Below are 20917 nucleotides of genomic sequence, written 5' to 3'. Positions count from 1 at the left end.
CCAGATCTGAATGGGGGAGGTCCATGTTGCAAGGAGAGCTTAACTTCTGTCTTGCTAGCTTGCCCTGCACTCTTCATTCTGACTATGCTGTCTGTGTTGAGCGCTCAGTGGATCTGCGCTCGACAGTGCAGCCTAGGCGGAGTAGTCGAACGCAGATTCACTGAGCGCTCAACACAGACAGCATCGTCAGAAGGAAAGTTGATAAAATAAATTACAAATGTTGTATTGTTCGATATATATGCGTACCGAACCGAAAGCACTGTATCGAACGGTTCAATATCGATACGAATATCGTTGCACCTCTAATATATATATATATATATATATATATATATATATATATATATATATAGAGAGAGAGAGAGAGAGAGAGAGATATGTATAGAGATATATAATAATAATAATAATAATAATGGATTGGATTTATGTAGTGCTTTTCAAGGCACCCAAAGTGCTTTACAATACCACTATTCATTCACTCTCACACACTGGTGGAGGCAAACTGTGGTTGTAGCCACAGCTGCCCTGGGGCAGACTGACAGAAGCGAGGCAACCATATCGCGCCATCGGCCCCTCTGGCCAACACCAGTAGGCAGTAGGGTAAAGTGTCTTGCCCAAGGACACAACGACCAGGACAGAGAGCCCAGGGATCAAACCGGCGACCTTCCGGTTACAGATGCGCTTCCCAACCCCCTGAGCCACAGTCGAGATATATATATATATATATATATATATATATATATATTTATTAGGGGTGCAACGATATTCGTATCGATATTGAACCGTTCGATACAGTGCTTTCGGTTCGGTACGCATATGTATCGAACAATACAAAATTTGTAATTTATTTGATCAACTTTCCTTCTGACGATGCTGTCTGTGTTGAGCGCTCAGTGAATCTGCGTTCGACTACTCCGCCTAGGGTCGACAGTGCAGCCTAGGCGGAGTAGTCGAACGCATATTCACTGAGCGCTCAACACAGACAGCATCGTCAGAAGGAAGAGCGCAGGGCAAGCTAGTGAGACAGAAGTTAAGCTCTCCTTACAACATGGACCTCCCCGACTCTCTTTCAGATCTGGCGTTTGGAATTATTTTGGTTTTCATGTGACGTATGACCCTGAAGGTAAGCGAGTCATGGACTAAAGTAAAACAGTATGTTGGATGTGCCATGCAATGCTCAATTACATGGGTGGGAACTAGTGTGTTAGCGCAGTTAGCTCGTTAACGTGTTGGCCGTTGTTCCAGATCTACTGGCGTTTAGATCAACTGGCGTTAGTCGAACAGATGTGTGGCAGTCTTGCGTTTCAGGAGCTCCTACCGACAAACCAGCAAAAAACGCCAAATGTGTCATTTGTGACACTTGTGAGGTTATCTCAAACACACTCCGTCAGTCTTGATGCTGTTGAACAACAAAATGTTTAAAAATGTGGCGAGTTTACCTGGTGATATCCTCACGCGCGACGCGATCGCGAAAACAGCAAACAAGTAACACCACGCCGATGTTGTTCACGGGACAGCAAGAGTAAACGATCGGGAGACTCTTGTCGTCGTTATCGTTCCCCTCGCACGGTTTATTTCTCCGGTTTCAGCGTTTTTGCTTCACAACTAAAGCGAGCAGTTTGCTTTGTGTGCACTAACATGGACTCGAGTCAACCAGCGCCACCTCTGGCCAAGTGCCACAGCCTACAGCCAGATCAACTGGTGACACACATCTACACCACGTTTGAATTCGTGTCATGCACAATACATTTGTACCTTTCAATTGTGTCTGTTTGTGCGTCATGCAAATAAACCATTGAAATGAATGAAATGATATCATGTATTTATTATCAGCCTACATTTGTACAAAATGCCAAACGACATACACATAGTCATAAGAATCACCATCCTTATATCAATACTTTTGCCCATAAGAAAAATGTCGTGAACAAATATATGACACACTAATATTTCACCAGTGTTGTAACATCACATGTCGTTAGCATAGTCTGTCTGTGTCTTCCCTCTGCAAACGAACATTTCAGAGTTGGTTGTGATATACAGTCTGTATAAGTGTGGTTAATCCAATGAAGATTTGTAAGGAGATGGCAGTTACTTTGAATTTACAGCAGTTACACAGTGATTAGTAATAAACAGCCAGTGAGAGTGAGTGGATTTAAGAAAGTCAGTGACTCAGGTGTGTAGCTTGGTTTGTCATCTGTTTGTGAGACTGGAGGAGATGTAGAAATCTGTTGTTTTAAATCTTAGTTAGGAAGGTTCCTGTTTGAAAACAAGCACTTTTTGTGAGAAATGCAAGAAGTACATCTGCAGAAAGCACACAGTTACATTCTGTCCATCATGTGGACAACATCGAAAATGTTGAGCATTGAAAAACTGAGAACGTTGGGCAAGTTCAACAGAAATGTGTTTGTAAGAACGAAAAACCAAATTGTTCCTAAAATAGTTATGGAAAGTCACTGTTGTATGTCTGTGTTCTACATGTTTATCTGATGGGAAATAAAGTTGCTATTGTTTTATTGCAGTTTTTGGATAATTCTGAGTGGATTTACACAGTACGGGTCAAAATGACCCGCAACAAAATCAATGTCACTTTTTTGTTTTTCAACATAATACAAGGGTTAATTTCCAAAACTTCCATATGATCTTCAATTTGTAGCAGATCCACTATCACACAGCAGCTGGAGCAGTTTCAAATAGAGGTCAGTCCACTACTACCATAGCCTACTACTAGATTAACTTGTGACACATCTGCACCTGCTGCTATGATCACATTGAGTAGAGGCTGAGTGGCTGCACTAACCCCTGGTACATCCAAATCTACCCACAAACATGTTGACAGATGCAATGCCAGCAATGTGGATTGTCAACACTGAAAACAATCAGTGAGCAAAGACAACAGGGATCACTTTTTTCTGTTTATTTAGCATGCACAACATTTGTAGTCGCCTTCTGCACAGGGGAAGTCCAGACACACTGTGTGATGCCACTTTCCACAGAAGGTGCATTCAGTCTGCAAGATTGAATGAGATTGTCAGAGTCATTGTCTGACTGTTTATTACTAATCACCTGCGGTACATTCACAGTAACTGCCATCTCCTTACAAATGTTTATTAGATTATCCACACTTATACAGACTGTATATAACAACCAACTCTAAAATGTTTGTTCGCAGAGTAAAGACACAGACAGACTACACTAACGACATGTGATGTTACAACACTAGTGAAATATTAGTGTCATTTCATTCATTTCAAAGGTTTATTTGCATGACGCACAAACACACAATTGAAAGGTACAAATGTGTTGTGCATGAAACGAATTCAAACGTGCTGCAGATGTGTGTCACAGGTTGATCTGGCTGTAGGCTGTGGCACTTGGCCAGAGGTGGCGCTGGTTGACTCGAGTCCATGTTAGTGCACAAAGTAAACTGCTTGCTTTAGTTGTGAAGCAAAAACGCTGAATTCGGAGAAATAAACCGTGCAAGGGGAACGATAATGACGACTACAGTCTCCCGATCGTTTACTCTTGCTGTCCTGTGAACAACATCGGCGTGGTATTACTTGTTTGCTGTTTTCGCGATCGCGTCGCGCATGAGGATATCACCAGGTAAACTCGCCACATTTTTAAACATTTTGTTGTTCAACAGCATCAAGACTGACGGAGTGTGTTTGAGATAACCTCACAAGTGTCACAGATGACACATTTGGCGTTTTTTTGCTGGTTTGTCGGTAGCAGCTCCTGAAACGTAAGACTGCCACACATCTGTTCGACTAACGCCAGTTGATCTAAACGCCAGTAGATCTAAACGCCAGTAGATCTGGAACACTGTCTAGCCCCATGCACGGGGCGATCGGCGGTAGCTCGTTAACGGAGATTTGCCGTGTTGTGGCCTTAAGGTCATTTCAACGAGATTAACCTGAAAGCACTAGTGGGAACACGACGAATATGACTGCACATTTACGCTGACATCATCCTAGTGCAAAGACAAGTGGAAGCAGAAAAAAAACAAGCAAGCATGCTACTAGCTTTAGCCGAGTCATTTAGACAGCTGTTTAATATGCTGCTGAGAATATAGCCCAGAAGAAGCGGATAGTATAGCTTTTATTTTGGAAAGAGACATTTCTCTGTAATAAACTCTCTTTTCCAAAGATGAGTGATTCCTCAATCAGATACAGGGCTCGCAATATCGCTAGCCCAACGTCCCGGGGCTAGCGATTTTTTCAGTCGGGGTACCAAAATCTATCTCTGCCCTGCCCGTCGGGCTATTGTAGGAAGGAAAAATATATGTCAATGCTTTTGCATTCTTTCGGAAATGTAGCTGGGTTATTATGTCATTGGCATCGGTGAGCCACTGTCAATATGTGACATATTGAAATCGCGTTTGAATTTGCGCTTGTTTTTTTGCTTTCACTTTGCAATCGTGCGAACTGTGTATAGAGAGCAACAGCACTGATCTGTGAGTGATGATAATTTGTGCACCAATTCCTCTGACATCGTCTTATCAATCGTTAGCTTACTGAGCAAACATGACAAGTGAAATCTCCCACAGCTTAAACATGTGAGAGGTTGATCGCGCAGAGAATCGCTGAGCTTATGTGAGTGCGTGTGTAAAAGCAGCAGGATTTATATTTGACTACAATGACCTGGATGACTGAGAACCTTCACAGACAGATATATATTTTAGTTCTGCTGAGCCAAATAAGACAGGTCAGGGTGAAGAAGTGACAGCCAAAGAAAAGCTTACCACAAAACGGAAAAGTTATGACAAATCAGTCTATAAGGCAAAAAGAAAGTGCAGCTTTATGGTTTCATGGACAAAAGAATTTCTGTGGCTGCAATATGACGAGCTAAATAACCAGGGGTGCACATAAGTGGTCCGCAGGTGCGCATTCGCTGTCAAAATAAAAAACACGCACAAGGGTTAGGGTTAAATTTAAAAACTGTACTTTTGAGTTAAAATATATATTTATAATTTTAATAAATGACAAATTAAAAAGGCATGAACATTTTTTTTGTATCGAAAAAATATCGAACCGTGACACCAAAGTATCGAACCGAACCGTGAATTTTGTGTATCGTTGCACCCCTAATATATATATATATATATATATGTATATATATATATATATATATATATATATATATATATATATATATATATATAAACAAGAGTACGCAACACTTGTGTCAGTGGATCTCCAGCTTCCTAACTGGCAGACCACAGGCAGTAAGGATGGGCGGACATGTCTCAGCCTCCACCACTCTCAGCACTGGAGCCCCCCAGGGGTGTGTTCTGAGCCCCCTGCTGTACTCTTTGTACACATATGACTGTGTGGCCACTACCAGCTCCACCACCATCATCAAGTTTGCTGACGACACCGTCGTGGTGGGCCTGATCTCTGATAACAACGAGACGGCCTACCTGAAGGAGATTAGGAATCTGGAGAACTGGTGCCAGAGGAACTACCTCCTTCTAAACGTCAGTAAGACAAAGGAGCTGATAGTGGACTTCAGCACTAAGCAGGAGAGGAACTACCAGACCCCCGTCATCAACGAGTGCCCAGTGGAGAGAGTGGACAGCTTCAAATACCTCGGAGTTCACATCACGCAGGACCTGTCATGGTCCTGTCACATCAACACCGTGGTGAAAAAGGCCCGACAGCGTCTCTACCACCTCAGACGCTTGAGAGACTTCCAACTGCCCTCCAAGGTGCTCAGGAACTTTTACTCGTGCACCATAGAGAGCATCCTGGCGGGAAACATCTTAACCTGGTTCGGGAACAGCACCATGCAGGACAGACGAGCTCTACAGAGGGTTGTGCGGTCAGCTGAGCGCACCATCCGCTCCGAGCTCCCTGACCTGCACTCAATCTACAGCAGGCGGTGCTGGACCAAGGCCAGGAAGATCGTGAAGGACCTCAGCCATCCCAACAACAGACTGTTCTCTCTGTTGAGGTCAGGAAAGCGATTCCGCTCCCTGAAGACCAACACAGAGAGACTGAGGAGGAGCTTCTTCCCGCAGGCGATACGGTCTCTCAATCACACCACCACACAGTACTGACCCACACATATGGTTCTTACACACACACTGGACTTTCTGGACTTTGGTTTTGCACAACACTGGTCACTATATTCTTCATTTCCGGTTAATACTTGTACAGCTGCTGTTATTGTGTATATATTTATTTATATTTAGATTTCTTCATACATTCTTATATAGTTCTATATTGTGTATTGTGTATTTTGTTGTACAGTTATTTTATTTTCAACTTTAATTTATATATTTATCTTTATCTTATTCTTCCCAGTTAAATTTACCCTTCATTCTAATTTGTGTTGTACAGTTATTTCATTTTTAACCTTAATTTATATTTTATTCCTTCCTAGTTAAATTTACCCTTTTTAATTTTTCATATTTATTTCCTTTCTTATTCATAGCCTTTTCCTTTTTTGTTTTCTTTAGGTCACGAGCAGTTGTCCAAGTTTTCCACTACATATCGTACTGTGTATGACTGTGTACGTGACAAATAAAAATTTGAATTTGAATTTGAATTTGATTTATCTGAAAAAAATCAAAATACTTTTTTTCCCCTGGGTCCATATATACAGTGGCTTGCAAAAGTATTCGGCCCCCTTGAACTTTTCCACATTTGTCACATTACAGCCACAAACATGAATCAATTTTATTGGAATTCCACATGAAAGACCAATACAAAGTGGTGTACACGAGAGAAGTGGAACGAAAATCATCAATGATTCCAAACATTTTTTACAAATAAATAACTGCAAAGTGGGGTGTGCGTAATTATTCAGCCCCCTGAGTCAATACTTTGTAGAACCACCTTTTGTTGCAATTACAGCTGCCAGTCTTTTAGGGTATGTCTCTACCAGCTTTCCACATCTAGAGACTGAAATTCTTGCCCATTCTTCTTTGCAAAACAGCTCCACAGCTGCCCTTTGACGGCCTCAGTGGTTGTCTAAGAGAATATTAGGAGCAACAACACCATGAAGTCCAAAGAAATCACCAGACAGGTCAGGGATAAAGTTAGTGAGAAATTTAAAGCAGGCTTAGGCTACAAAAAGATTTCCCAAGCCTTGAAAATCCCACAGAGCACTGTTCAAGCGATCATTCAGAAATGGAAGGAGTATGGCACAACTGTAAACCTACCAAGACAAGGCCGTCCACCTAAACTCACAGGCCGAACAAGGAGAGCGCTGATCAGAAATGCAGCCAAGAGGCCCATGGTGACTCTGGACGAGCTGCAGAGATCTACAGCTCAGGTGGGGGAATCTGTCCATAGGACAACTATTAGTCGTGCACTGCACAAAGTTGGCCTTTATGGAACAGTGGCAAGAAGAAAGCCCTTGTTAACAGAAAACAATAAGAAGTCCTGTTTGCAGTTTGCCACAAGCCATGTGGGGGACACAGCAAACATGTGGAAGAAGGTGCTCTGGTCAGATGAGACCAAAATGGAACTTTTTGGCCAAAATACAAAACGCTATGTGTGGCAGAAAACTAACACTGCACATCACTCTGAACACACCATCCCCACTGTCAAATATGGTGGTGGCAGCATCATGTTCTGGGGGTGCTTCTCTTCAGCAGGGACAGGGAAGCTGGTCAGAGTTGATGGGAAGATGGATGGAGCCAAATACAGGGCAATCTTGGAAGAAAACCTCTTGGAGTCTGCAAAAGACTTGAGACTGGGGCGGAGGTTCACCTTCCAGCAGGACAAGGACCTTAAACATAAATCCAGGGCAACAATGAAATGGTTTAAAACAAAACATATCCATGTGTTAGAATGGCCCAGTCAAAGTTCAGATCTAAATCCAATCGAGAATCTGTGGCAAGATCTGAAAACTGCTGTTCACAAACGCTGTCCATCTAATCTGACTGAGCTGGAGCTGTTTTGCAAAGAAGAATGGGCAATGATTTCAGTCTCTAGATGTGCAAAGCTGGTAGAGTGTAACCACGGTAACTTCTGACCCCACTTCCGCCAGTCCCTTTATTGTGGCGGGAATGAATCCTGTATAAGTTCCGGGTCAATCAGCTGCGTCTCCCTGCTCCTCTGCCTGCTGTTGTCCCTGTGGTTGGCGTACTTGTGAGATATCGACAAATTTTACACTACAGACCAGTTGACAGCGTGCAATAACCATTCATCTTTACACTACCTCACAATCGACTCAACGGTGAGTTATTTGTAGTGATGGTGAGATGAAGCCTCATGATGAACTGAAGCTTTCCATCCAATTGGTCGACTCATGGTTCGAAGCATTGTGATGATTCATTTGCTCTACTGCGCCATCAAGTGGACAATTCAAGTGAAGCGGGCTCTTTGATTATAATGATGTGTAAACCTTATGTACATCTGGATAATGACACAAACTAGTGTTTGGTGCTTCACTTTTTAATAAACTAAAAGACAGAAATCAGATTATAGGATGTGTAGTGTTGTTTATTTATATTTTGGTGTTTATCATTTGTGATATTTATTACTGTGTGCATACTTTATTAGGAGAGACAAAATAAAAATAAAAAACATCTCTTCCTTGCTGGTTCCATCGAAGAAAAAATGCACAAGTAACTATGTAGCACGTACGTAATCCAATTCCACAACATGGTGTGATGGGGAATCAGCTGTTTTCCTGCCCATGTTATTTCGAATCTGGCGCGAACCGATGAACCAGTCCCTGAATCAGTCACGTGGTACGGACTGCCCGCGAGGCCTCGAACGTCACTGCATACGTAATCAAAGCAAGCCTCGATACGCGCTTCAGAAAAACGCCCCCGCGATTACCCGACGCACGATTCGAAGCTTCGACACACAGGACACATCACTAGTTATTTGTTTCTTTTGTTTTGTCACAATTAATGAACATGCGGAGCCGCGATCGCGCATCCTAAAACGCCGGTAAGCTAATGCTAGGCTAGCGACAGTAAGTGCAATTACTAGTTTTATTTATTGAATATTGTTGTTTTTGTTTATTCCATTATGGCCGAATGTTGACTTAACGTATCTAGAGTTGAACGAGTTATTTGAATTTTGTAGTTTTGTCCGTTTTGGATGTTTTTTGTTACTTTTCTGATGAAATGCCAAAACGGCCTATGAGATTTTGCATAGTTAAATTCCATTGAGATTATTGAATCTGTTGCGCAACACCTGTGGTTAAATGAGTTTTGTAAATATATTTGGTTAACTTTGGATAATGTTTATTAGCTTTATTGCTGATATACTTTGATGGGACCCATAAGAATGTTTTTCTATAATAGTATTTTGAATGAAATTCATTATAAGAGATGATGGTTTATTGATTTTTGTGTGAAACATGGCATTAATTACTTGTCTTTGTTATTTATGGATTTATTTTGTCACAGCAGTAGAATGCTGTTTCATTTTCTTCGGTGAATGATAATTTATGTTTTTGACCTTGTTAGGTTTTTTTTTTCTCTCCCGCGATCAGCCCTGATCAGCGCGAGATGGCGAGCCACCCGACCACCGCTACGTTGCGGTAGGAATCGTAAACCTATGGACTGAATTAAACTGTTGACACATGACCTATCACAGGTCTATGGAACTAAACAAAATCTCATACTGGACTACACCTCATCCCACCTCCTTTTGGAACCTAATAAGCTGTTTTGTATTGTCAACATTATTTTTGTTTGTGATATATATGCATATTTATTTATTTTTTGTACATCTGTCTATACATGTCTCATAACAAACATAATATATATATTTTGAGCTCTACTTTGGTTTCCTGTGTTTTATTCACACACTCAGTATGTGTGTGTGTGTGCTGTTTGTGTGTGTGTGTGCTGTTTGTGTGACAGGTTGAAGGACTACTGCATATAAAACTGTTCAGTTAATACTAATTCATATCTGTTGATATAAGGATGAAAATAATGTAAATATGGTAAGAAAGTGGTTAAGAGTTTATTATTTTTCATGTTATATTAATGGCTTTCATGTTACTTAAGAGAACTACAATCTATACATCAGTGATCGGCTAGTAAGCCTTTTCTGGGCTCGATTAGTAGTGTCTCTATTCTCCACTAGGGGGCTTTCGCGCGTTCTCCTCACTGCAATAAACTACTGCATGAGAGACGCAAGTCATAATCACTCTCGTGATTCTTTTCCCCCTGTTTTCAGGTAAAAGTGTTTAAAAGTTGATATATTTCCAATGTGTACACTGTTAAGATATTTAAGAGGTAACCCTTCATTGTTTTGTAAGCGTTAGAAGCATTACATTGCAGTTTTGTGCACATATACGTGGCGGTTTTGAACTGTGTTTTGTACTGTGTAATGGCCATTGTGATAACGGCAGGAGCTAAGAACGCCGCGGTTGTCAGCCATTTTATCAGGAGGCCTGCTCAAGTATATGTATGATAAGCACTTTGGTGTTTCGGTTTATTGTTTGGTGTTTTTCTTCCACCATGTGACATTTAGCAGTACAGAATGTGAAACGTTTCTGCTCATTTTCACTGCAATAAACTACTGCATGAGAGACGCAAGTCATAATCACTCTCGTGATTCTTTTCCCCCTGTTTTCAGGGGTGTAACATTTGGAGGCACCGCTGGGATAGCTGCTTAGATGTCCGGTGTCCACAATCTGCACATCGTAGTCCAAGCCAGCTAAATCCCCCCCACTACAACCCAGGCAGACTGCAGTGAGGAAAGTGTTGCTGTCGAGGCGAACTGGTAGCTGTGTTTTAGCGCATGTTTCCTGAGGCCAGCCAGAGATCATCAGGGGCTGCAAAAGCGACTCAGCTCAGCGTCACCCGTACATGCAAAATTCTTCCAGCCTACTGCCACAATGTCTTCGGTGGAAGAGCTGCGAGAAGAGGTTGTGCGTGAAATGCACACTCTGTCCAAAGACCAACTAGTGTCAATCTGCGAGTTCCTTGGCATTGCAGAGAAAATAGATGTTAGCAGAAAAACACGACTGTCACTGCTAACACACATCCAAATACACATTGAGAGAGAAGGTATAACAGTACTTGAGGATGAAGGAATGTCAGAACTGTTGTTGCTTAATGATAAGATTGCTGAAATAATGAAAGAGACAATTGTTGAGACTGAACCAAATGCAAATGAAGAGGGTGATTCAGGACACAGAGAGCAACCAAATACTGCAACCTCACTGGTAACAGAGACAGCTAATGCAGTTAACACAGCAATTATTTCTCACTCCCAAGGTAATCGCTTTGTCCCTAACTCATCTGTGTCAAGTACCCCCCAACGACCAAGCCCTTACTGGCAGAAAGATTTCAAAATATCAGGCCAGATTGGCGAACCAGGTCAAAAAGACAAACTGACATTTTCCAGTCTTGCTCACCAGATCGAAAATGGACTGAGCAGAGGTTACTCAGAGCTTGACATTGTAGATGCTGTCATCAGAGCTATCTTGCCAGGTCTACAACTACGCAGCTATTTGGAGGGAAAAGCTCAACTCACCCTTCCGACTCTACGCCGCATACTGCGCTCCCATTTCCAGGAGAAGAGCGCCACCGAACTGTATAAACAACTTGCCTCTGAGGTACAGACCCCAAAAGAGACTGCTCAAAGCTTCCTGATGAGAGTTTTAGATCTAAAGCAGAAAGTCTTATTTGCTTCCCAAGAATCTGAGTCAGGACTCAAATACGACCCAGCTTTAGTTCAGCGTATGTGTTTGCACACCATACTCACAGGCTTCCAGAGTGACAGTGTCAGGATAGATATGCAGCCACTCCTGTTAGACTCTAAGACACCTGATGAACTCCTGTTAGAGAGGTTAAATATGGCTTGTGCCAATGAGGCAGAAAGGAAAAACAAGAAGAGATGTTTAGCATCACAGACTGCTACAAGTGTGAGTGCAGTGCAGTCAGATGATGTGTCACCAGCTAAGAACCCTGTGAAAGAAGTTAAAGCTAAGATACCACCCGAGCTTTTAACTGAGTTAGCGGAGCTTAAGACAGGTGTAGCCTCCCTGAAAGGTCTCAGTGCAGAGATAGCTCAGATTAAAGAGACTCTACAGCAGCCGGTGGCTGGTCCTCAGTCATATGCCCCACCACCAGTTATGCAGTATGATAGGGACCAGCAGTATTATAGCTTCCAGGGCCCCCGTCAAAGGCCACCACCCCCTCAGTATCCTGTACAGCACTACACAGGTAGTCCAGCCCGCCGTGAGAGGAGGTGCCACATCTGCCAGCAGAATGGAGTCAACGAGCGCTGCACCCACTGCTACCTCTGTGGGAGTAGAGAACACTTTCAGGCTGGATGTAGAAGCAGAGGTATGAGACCATATAAAGAGAAACATTTAAACCAGCAATGGTTACCACCGAGGGACGAGTGTTAACCATGCCCATCATCCACAAGTCCCAACATTGCTCCAAGTGTAAACAAGAAAAGTCAGGCATGAGACAGTGTTCAGCATGTAAAAACGCACTTTATTGTTCAAGAACATGCCAGAAACAACACTGGAGACAACATAAGAGACAATGCACTGGCTTAAAGACTAAGAAAGAAAATGAGACTGTCCAGGTACCACTGTCGCCAGCTCATGTAAATTATTCCCCTCACAAAGTCACATCTCTGGTGGGCAGGCAATGTCTGGTTGAGTGTTTTCTGGACGGCCACAGGCTTCAAGCTCTATGGGACTCAGGCTCACAGGTATCAATCATCGATGAGAAGTGGAAAAAGGACTATCTGCCACACACAGAGCTGAGAGATGTAGCAGATATTATGGACACATCTGAACTCACCCTGACCGCAGCAAATGGGACCAACATGCCATATCTTGGGTGGGTTGAGACAACCTTCCAACTTGTTTCCGGAACTGAACAAACTGAGAAATTGACCATCCCCATGTTGGTAATGAAAGGCTTTCAGCTCACATGCCCTATTATAGGCTACAATGTAATTGAATACATTGTGAATAAGACTGACCAAGCTAAACTGTACAGCACAGTGAGAAAAGCATTTCCCAGCCTCAAAAGACACAAGGTGAAAGCTTTTATACAGGCTGTTAGTGCAGATGCAGTTGACGAGTACAAAGTGATGACAAAGAAAGACTGTATTACTGTACCAAAAAAAAGCCACATGCATGTTGAGGGTCGTATAGCAGCAGGGCCATTTAAACAAGATATGGTCATGATATTTGAGCCAGACTTAAACCCCCAGTGGCCAGACAATCTTGAGTTTTTTGACACTTTGGTTAAAGTTAAGAAGGGTACTTTACCTGTCATAACACTAGGTGTCTCTAACCCAACTGACCATGAAATTGTCATTCCAGGCCGTACATTAGTTGGCTCGGTTCAGACTATTACAGCTGTTTTACCTGCCCAGGTGTTTGAAAAAGCCACATCTGTAGCTACTGTTAACCAGACAAATACACAAGCCCAGTGTAGCGCTAGCGAAGAGTGGGACCCACCTGTAGATCTTAGCCACCTGGGTGAAGAGCAGAGAGTATTAGCAAAACAGATGCTCAGAGAGGAATGCCAGTCTTTCTCTAAAACAGACAATGATATAGGCTGTATTGAAAAACTGAAAATGACCATATCACTCAAAGACAATGAACCAGTCAAACGAACATACCTGTCTGTGCCACGGCCGCTCTACCAAGAGATGAAAAGTTACCTGCATGATTTAATAGCACAAGGCTGGGTCAGGAAGTCAGACTCGTCATACTCCTCACCAGTTGTTTGTGTTAGAAAAAAAGATGGTACTTTAAGACTGTGCATAGACTACAGAGACCTGAATCGGAAAACCCATCCTGATCGCCAGCCCATCCCACGCGTCCAGGACATTATGGACAGTTTGGGTGGAAACTCCTGGTTTTCGCTTTTAGATCAGGGGAAAGCGTACCACCAGGGGTTCATGTCAGAAGAAAGTCGTCCACTCACTGCTTTTGTGACCCCCTGGGGATTATATGAGTGGATTCGCATCCCCTTTGGACTTATGAATGCCCCTGCAGCATTTCAGCGCTGTATGGAAGAGTGCCTGGATGGGCTGCGCGACAACATCTGCATCCCCTATCTGGATGACACATTAGTTTACAGCAAAACGTTCAAAGATCACTTGGAGGACGTGAGAAAAGTGCTCCAGAGATTGAGAGGCTTTGGTATAAAGCTTAAGCCAAGTAAGTGTGACATGTTTAAGTCTGAGGTGCGCTATTTGGGCAGAATAGTGTCTGCAGAGGGCAGTAAAGTGGATCCTGCAGATTTTGAAGCAGTCAAAGCACTCAAAGGTATAAAACCACAAAATGTTGGTCAGCTCAGAAAAATGTTAGGCCTTCTCTCCTACTACAGACAATACATAAAAGACTTCTCCAGAAAAGCAGGTTGTTTGTATGAACTGTTAAAAGCTGACAAAACCACAGAGAACTCAGACACCACAAAAGGGACAAGGGCAAGACCAAAGAGAGCCAGTCAAGTTGTGCCCTCCTCAAAACAAATCTTGTGGACTGACCAGCATCAACGTGCGCTTGAGGAACTAATAGACTGTTTGCTCCACCCACCAGTGCTGGGGTTCCCAGATTTCACACAGCCGTTCATCGTACACACAGACGCCTCACACAAAGGGCTAGGCGCAGTGTTGTACCAGAGACAAGATGGTAAGCTGCGAGTTATTGCTTATGGCTCCCGTACTCTAACAGCGGCTGAAAAAAACTACCACTTCCATGCAGGAAAACTAGAATTTTTAGCATTGAAGTGGGCTATCACTGACAAATTCAGAGACTATTTGTACTATGCCCCAACATTTACTGTCTATAGCGATAACAACCCGCTAACGTACATTCTGTCAACAGCCAAACTGAATGCCACCACATCAAGATGGGTCGCTGAGCTCGCTGATTTTCACTTCACCATTAAGTACAAACCAGGGAAGGAAAACAGTGATGCAGATGCTTTATCAAGAATGCCACTTGATGTCGAAACCTTGATGAGAGACTGCTCTGAGGAAGTGCCACCGGACACTATTGCAGCTGCTATCCAGGCCATTGAGGTACAGAAAGACACACCTGCCGCATGGACACTCTCAGCTGCAGCAATGTCAGTCACAGCAGACGGTGAGCCAGCAGAAGCAACATTCACACCCATACCAAAAGAACAGCTTAATGAAGCGCAAAAGTCTGATCCTGTTATAAGCCCTGTATTACAGTGTAAACAGACAGATTCAAAACCACTGCCCAAAGAGCTAAGAACATTTGACCCTAAGACAAAATGCTTGTTCAGAGAGTGGGGCAAGTTAAGACTAGATAACAATGGCATCTTGTACAGGCTCACTTCTGCCCGGAAACAGCTAGTCCTGCCAGATCAGTTCAAAAAGACTGTACTTGAAGAGCTGCACAATAATATGGGCCATCAAGGTGTTGATCGCACAGTGTCTTTGATACGTGAACGCTTCTTTTGGCCACACATGCAGGCAGACATCGAGCATTATGTGACCAACGTTTGTTCCTGTGTAAAGCAGAAAAAGCCCAGCCATGAAACAAGAGCTCCTTTAACAAACATTGTAACTACGCAGCCCTTTGAGCTGGTGTGTATAGACTTTCTCCATCTTGAAAAATGCAAAGGCGGTTATGAATATATTCTAGTGATAACTGACCACTTCACACGTTTTGCCCAAGCCTATGCCACCACCTCAAAGTCAGGCAAAACTGCTGCAAACCTGATATTCAATGACTATGCCCTAAAGTTTGGCTTCCCCTGTCGCATTCACCATGACCAAGGAGGTGAATTTGAAAATCAGCTATTCAGTCAGCTCAAGAAACTGTGTGGCATGGCCGGTTCTAGGACAACACCCTATCACCCAATGGGGAACGGTCAAGTTGAACGTATGAACAGGACATTGTTGCAAATGCTTAGAACGCTAACTGAAACACAAAAGTCAAACTGGAAGGAATCTATCAACAAGTTAATGTATGCATATAATTGCACACGTTGTGAAGTCACTGGCTACTCCCCATTTTACCTACTGTTTGGACGGTCACCCAGGCTACCAGTAGATATGCTCTTTGGACTGTACTCAGAAACAGATTTTAGTGACCACAGAGACTATGTTGAAAAATGGAGAAAGGGCATGGAACAAGCATACTCTATAGCAAATGAGAATGCAAAGAAAGCTGCTGAAAAGGGCAAAAGACACTATGACACAAAAGTAAGGAGTTCTGTGTTACAACCTGGCGAGAGAGTTCTGGTCAAAAACCTGACACCTAGAGGAGGCCCAGGGAAACTGAGAGACTATTGGGAGGACACTGTTCACACAGTAGTCAGACAAATGGGGCCTGACCTCCCTATCTATGAGGTAAGACCGGAGAGAGGCAGAGGGCGCTCTAGAGTGCTTCACAGAAACTTGCTTATGTCATGTGACCACTTACCTTTTGAAAAAGTGCCTGAAAAAGATCATCGTACAAGACATGAACAGAAAAAGACTGATAAACCTGTCGCTGTTGTGCCAGACTCTGATGATGAGGGCAGTGTTGATGAATACCGCTGTCATTACACACCACCTCAACCTGTGTCCCAGCCATCAGAACAAGAACGTCTCACAGCAACGTCTCAGCCCGCAGCTTCAGTCCCTGCTCTTGCACCAACACCAGAGCCTCTTGCTGGAGACCATCTGGAGGCGCCTGACCCAGCTGCCGTGGAGACAACTTGTGAGGAGGCAGAGCCCACTGCAGGTGACATACCTGCCCCTCCTCCACCTGTGGTACTCGAGAGACTTGAGGAGGAGACACCTCAGCGGCCACAGCGAAAGAGACACCCGCCAAGACGGATGACGTATGACCAACTGGGCACCCCATCTTGCTACAGTGTTCAGCCAGCACCGCAACTGCTTCCTGTGTACCCGGGCCTGGTTCCATGGTTTCCAGCTGTGCAGTCATACTGCACCCAGCCCATTGGTTTGTATGGACTCCAGCAAATGTAAGTTGACACTTTTCCACTGATGACTTGAGAACTGTACTTAAAGACTGTCATCAAGAAAAAGACATGAACTTTTCCCCATCTGTGGATTATAACCATAGACAATAGACTTTGTGAAGACTCACATATGGACTGGTTAGAGACTTTGTCTTCAGTCACCAGTGATGGACTGTGGTGAAACAGGTGTTAAACCCACAGAATTAAGGACATTGGTTCACTCTACTGTTGATGTCCTGACTACAAGAGAATATAGACTGAAAAGCATCTTGTTGGTATAATGTCGGGACGACATTTTTTGAGTGGGGGAGAGTGTGACAGGTTGAAGGACTACTGCATATAAAACTGTTCAGTTAATACTAATTCATATCTGTTGATATAAGGATGAAAATAATGTAAATATGGTAAGAAAGTGGTTAAGAGTTTATTATTTTTCATGTTATATTAATGGCTTTCATGTTACTTAAGAGAACTACAATCTATACATCAGTGATCGGCTAGTAAGCCTTTTCTGGGCTCGATTAGTAGTGTCTCTATTCTCCACTAGGGGGCTTTCGCGCGTTCTCCTCACTGCAATAAACTACTGCATGAGAGACGCAAGTCATAATCACTCTCGTGATTCTTTTCCCCCTGTTTTCAGGTAAAAGTGTTTAAAAGTTGATATATTTCCAATGTGTACACTGTTAAGATATTTAAGAGGTAACCCTTCATTGTTTTGTAAGCGTTAGAAGCATTACATTGCAGTTTTGTGCACATATACGTGGCGGTTTTGAACTGTGTTTTGTACTGTGTAATGGCCATTGTGATAACGGCAGGAGCTAAGAACGCCGCGGTTGTCAGCCATTTTATCAGGAGGCCTGCTCAAGTATATGTATGATAAGCACTTTGGTGTTTCGGTTTATTGTTTGGTGTTTTTCTTCCACCATGTGACATTTAGCAGTACAGAATGTGAAACGTTTCTGCTCATTTTCACTGCAATAAACTACTGCATGAGAGACGCAAGTCATAATCACTCTCGTGATTCTTTTCCCCCTGTTTTCAGGGGTGTAACATTTGTGTGTGTGTGCTGTTTGTGTGTGTGTGTGCTGTTTGTGTGTGTGTGTGCTGTTTGTGTGTGTGTGCTGTTTGTGTGTGTGTGTGCTGTTTGTGTGTGTGTGTGCTGTTTGTGTGTGTGTGTGTGTGCTGTTTGTGTGTGTGTGTGTTGTGTGTGTGTGTGTTGTGTGTGTTGTTTGTGCTGTTTGTGTGTGCTGTTTGTGTGTGTGTGTGTGTGCTGTTTGTGTGTGTGTGTGTGTGCTGTTTGTGTGTGTGTGTGTGTGCTGTGTGTGTGTGTGTGTGTGTGTGCTGTGTGTGTGTGTGTGTGTGTGTGCTGTTTGTGTGTGTGTGTGGCAGTCAAATGCATTCCAAACAATCTCACTAGGGCTATAGTTCTTGAGACCAGCAGGTTGGGGTTTTTATATTGTTTTATCTTTTTTTTTTTTTTTTTTTTTTTTCCTGTTTGTTTTCAGCAGATCACAGGGCAGCACTCTTGGCAAAAACAAGAGTACGCAAAATCTGCTTCTAAATCAATAAAGGCAGGTGTACTGATGTGACTGTGTTAGGAAGGTCATGTAGTTCTCACCTGGAGTCTTTTCTTATAAACTGCAAACCTTTTAGTTTAAGGAGCTTGGAAAGAAAAGTGGTTGGACTTCTTTAAGTTTCTTCAAGACGTTTCTCCTCTCATTGGATAAGCTTCGTCAGTTCTTCAGATTCCCAGGTATTTAAGCTCTACTGGGAGTTGTCCCTTAAGAGAGTCGTTCATGTGCCTCATCACATGAGTCAAGGTGTGATTATATATAAGGCCCTGTCATGACAATGACTGATGTATATTGCATATACTGCCTATTTTTTAAAACAATTCATTGCATGCACAAGACGAAATTGAACCGCAGTCGAATTCCTGTTTCGACACTTGCAGTTGGGATGTAAAGTGAAATGATTAGTATGAGATATGAGAACAGAGATGTTGTCCCTCTCTTATATTTCTAAGCCAAAGCAGTTTGCTCCTATGTTCTGATTCTGAGTCTGCACCCAACAGCTGATTCTGGGCACACATTAACATTAATGGAACCTACATCAGTGCCCAGAGGCATTGCGCTTGGTTCTAATCAAAACTGCTGTTGACTATTGATTTTCTGAGACTGTTCATGCTAATGAAGTCTGCAGGAGAGAGTACTCTTGCTTCTTTTTTCCTGGGACTGTCTTTTTTTTCATCAAACTGGTGATTTTCTTTCCTTGTCTAAAGAGGCTCTTAAATATCTTGGTGTTTTTTATTTTTTTTTTTATTTAAAAATTTTTTTTTTTTCTTTAAACTATTCATGTATTCAGTATCCATGAACTGTCTACTCTTTAAAACACTAAGATGTTACTGATTAATGTACTAAAAATAGGGGTAGTTTTCTGGTTACCAATGCAAATGTAAACAACTAACGTTTTCAAATACATTTAGGTCATGAGAAACTTGTCTTATCTTTTTAAAAATGAACTGAATATTGTCACTAACACAACATCTAGATAAAGTCATACATTTACATCTAAGTTTGGTGACAGGCATTCTACTCTTCAAATCTCCACCAGCTTTTCAGGCAACCAGAACTTTTTTGCTGTCAGGTGTTACTGATTAACCAGCAAGTTGTGAATGCCCAGAGGCCCAAATAAATAAGTTCAGAATGCAATGCGAAGACAGACATATTTTTAAAGGCCCTGTTGCTGATCCACAATGACTAAACAGAAAAATTATATGATGATGTATTGTCCCTTTTGGGTTACCAGTTACATGGAAATGTATCATCATTACAAATGACTGCTAAACTGTGAAATGTTTGAGTCGTTTGCTTGTTAATATTGCTGAAATCTGAGGTGATCATGTGACTTCTTAAAGTTTATCCTTTTTTTTTTTTTTTTTTTTTTAACATGAAGATTGATGACCAACTGGCTATCAATGGAAACACAATTGCACTAGTAATTAGCAGGAATAGAGTGAGCCATAGTACCACTAATCAAAACACAGTGGGACTCTCTTTTAATTAAACACAAACAACCCTGTTGTTTAAAAACTATAAATAAGTGCTTCAGCCTAGGAATAGCATTAAAGTTACTAATGAAAGTCAGATTGTTTTTGACGTCTCAGAAAAATGTGTAAACATTTCTCAGGAAAAAACACTGACATCCTCCATGCCAACAAGCGTAGTCTCTCTCAACCAAAAATAAGAAATATGAAGAAAAGTACTGTGTTCTGCGTACATTTCAACTTAAATGTTGATTTTAGATAAGAGAATATTCCTGTTGAAATTATTTTTTCATTATTTATTTACCATTTATGATTTTAGTTAATATCAATTCAGTAATTCACAATAGAAAATAATCATTTGTTGCATTTCATTTCACAAAGTCAGGAAAGGAATATTGAAGTCTAGACTGCTCTAATTTCCAATTCAGTTAAATTCAATTTTATTTCATTTTATCGACTGGAAAAAGACTGCACAAAGCAAACAGCAAAAAGTAATTATTTATTTATGGTTAAATCCAAAAACAAAAAGATGTATACAGAAAATATAAGCTAGGCACAGCTGTGTCTGCAGGATGGATGCATAAAATTAGAGTTTCAGTGATTAGTATTGCTGTAATGTAGCTGTTTTCTTCTCCTTTCTGTATTACATTATGTTACGCTCCAGTAAACTGTTTTAATCTCTCACCCTCTTTCTATTTAATATCTAATACACACGAAAGAAAGTCTTCATTGGGGTGTACGTTTCTAAATAAATAAATACACCATAAAAACTAGAATCACATTGATCTGTAATCATGCAGTGTTGAAATTATTCCAGGAAAGCCACTGTTATGATGAATTTATGACTTTGAATTTTTTATTCTCAGCAATGTATTTATTGTCCATAAAAACAGGCTTCCATCTTAATCTAAAAAAATGTTAATGTGGCAGACTTTAAAAGCCAGAGGCTCATGTATCACTATGCA

At 42.0% G+C, this 20917-nt stretch overlaps 1 long non-coding RNA gene across 1 annotated transcript; it reads right to left on the bottom strand.

Moving 5' to 3' along the window:
* Window positions 1-8087: 8087 nt before the first annotated feature.
* Window positions 8088-18008, bottom strand: LOC309697623. Its single transcript, XR_014273872.1, has 3 exons — window positions 17958-18008; window positions 9429-9801; window positions 8088-8183 (listed from the first exon to the last, which is right to left on the bottom strand). It is a non-coding gene; the product is annotated as an uncharacterized lncRNA (long non-coding RNA).
* Between the last annotated feature and the right edge of the window lie 2909 nt (window positions 18009-20917).

The sequence above is a fragment of the Aulonocara stuartgranti genome, assembly GCF_965226115.1.
Source record: "Aulonocara stuartgranti genome assembly, chromosome: 20".
NCBI lineage: Eukaryota > Metazoa > Chordata > Actinopteri > Cichliformes > Cichlidae > Aulonocara > Aulonocara stuartgranti.
The sequence above is the reverse complement of the archived record's forward strand: the minus strand, read 5'-3'. Positions and strand labels throughout refer to the sequence as shown.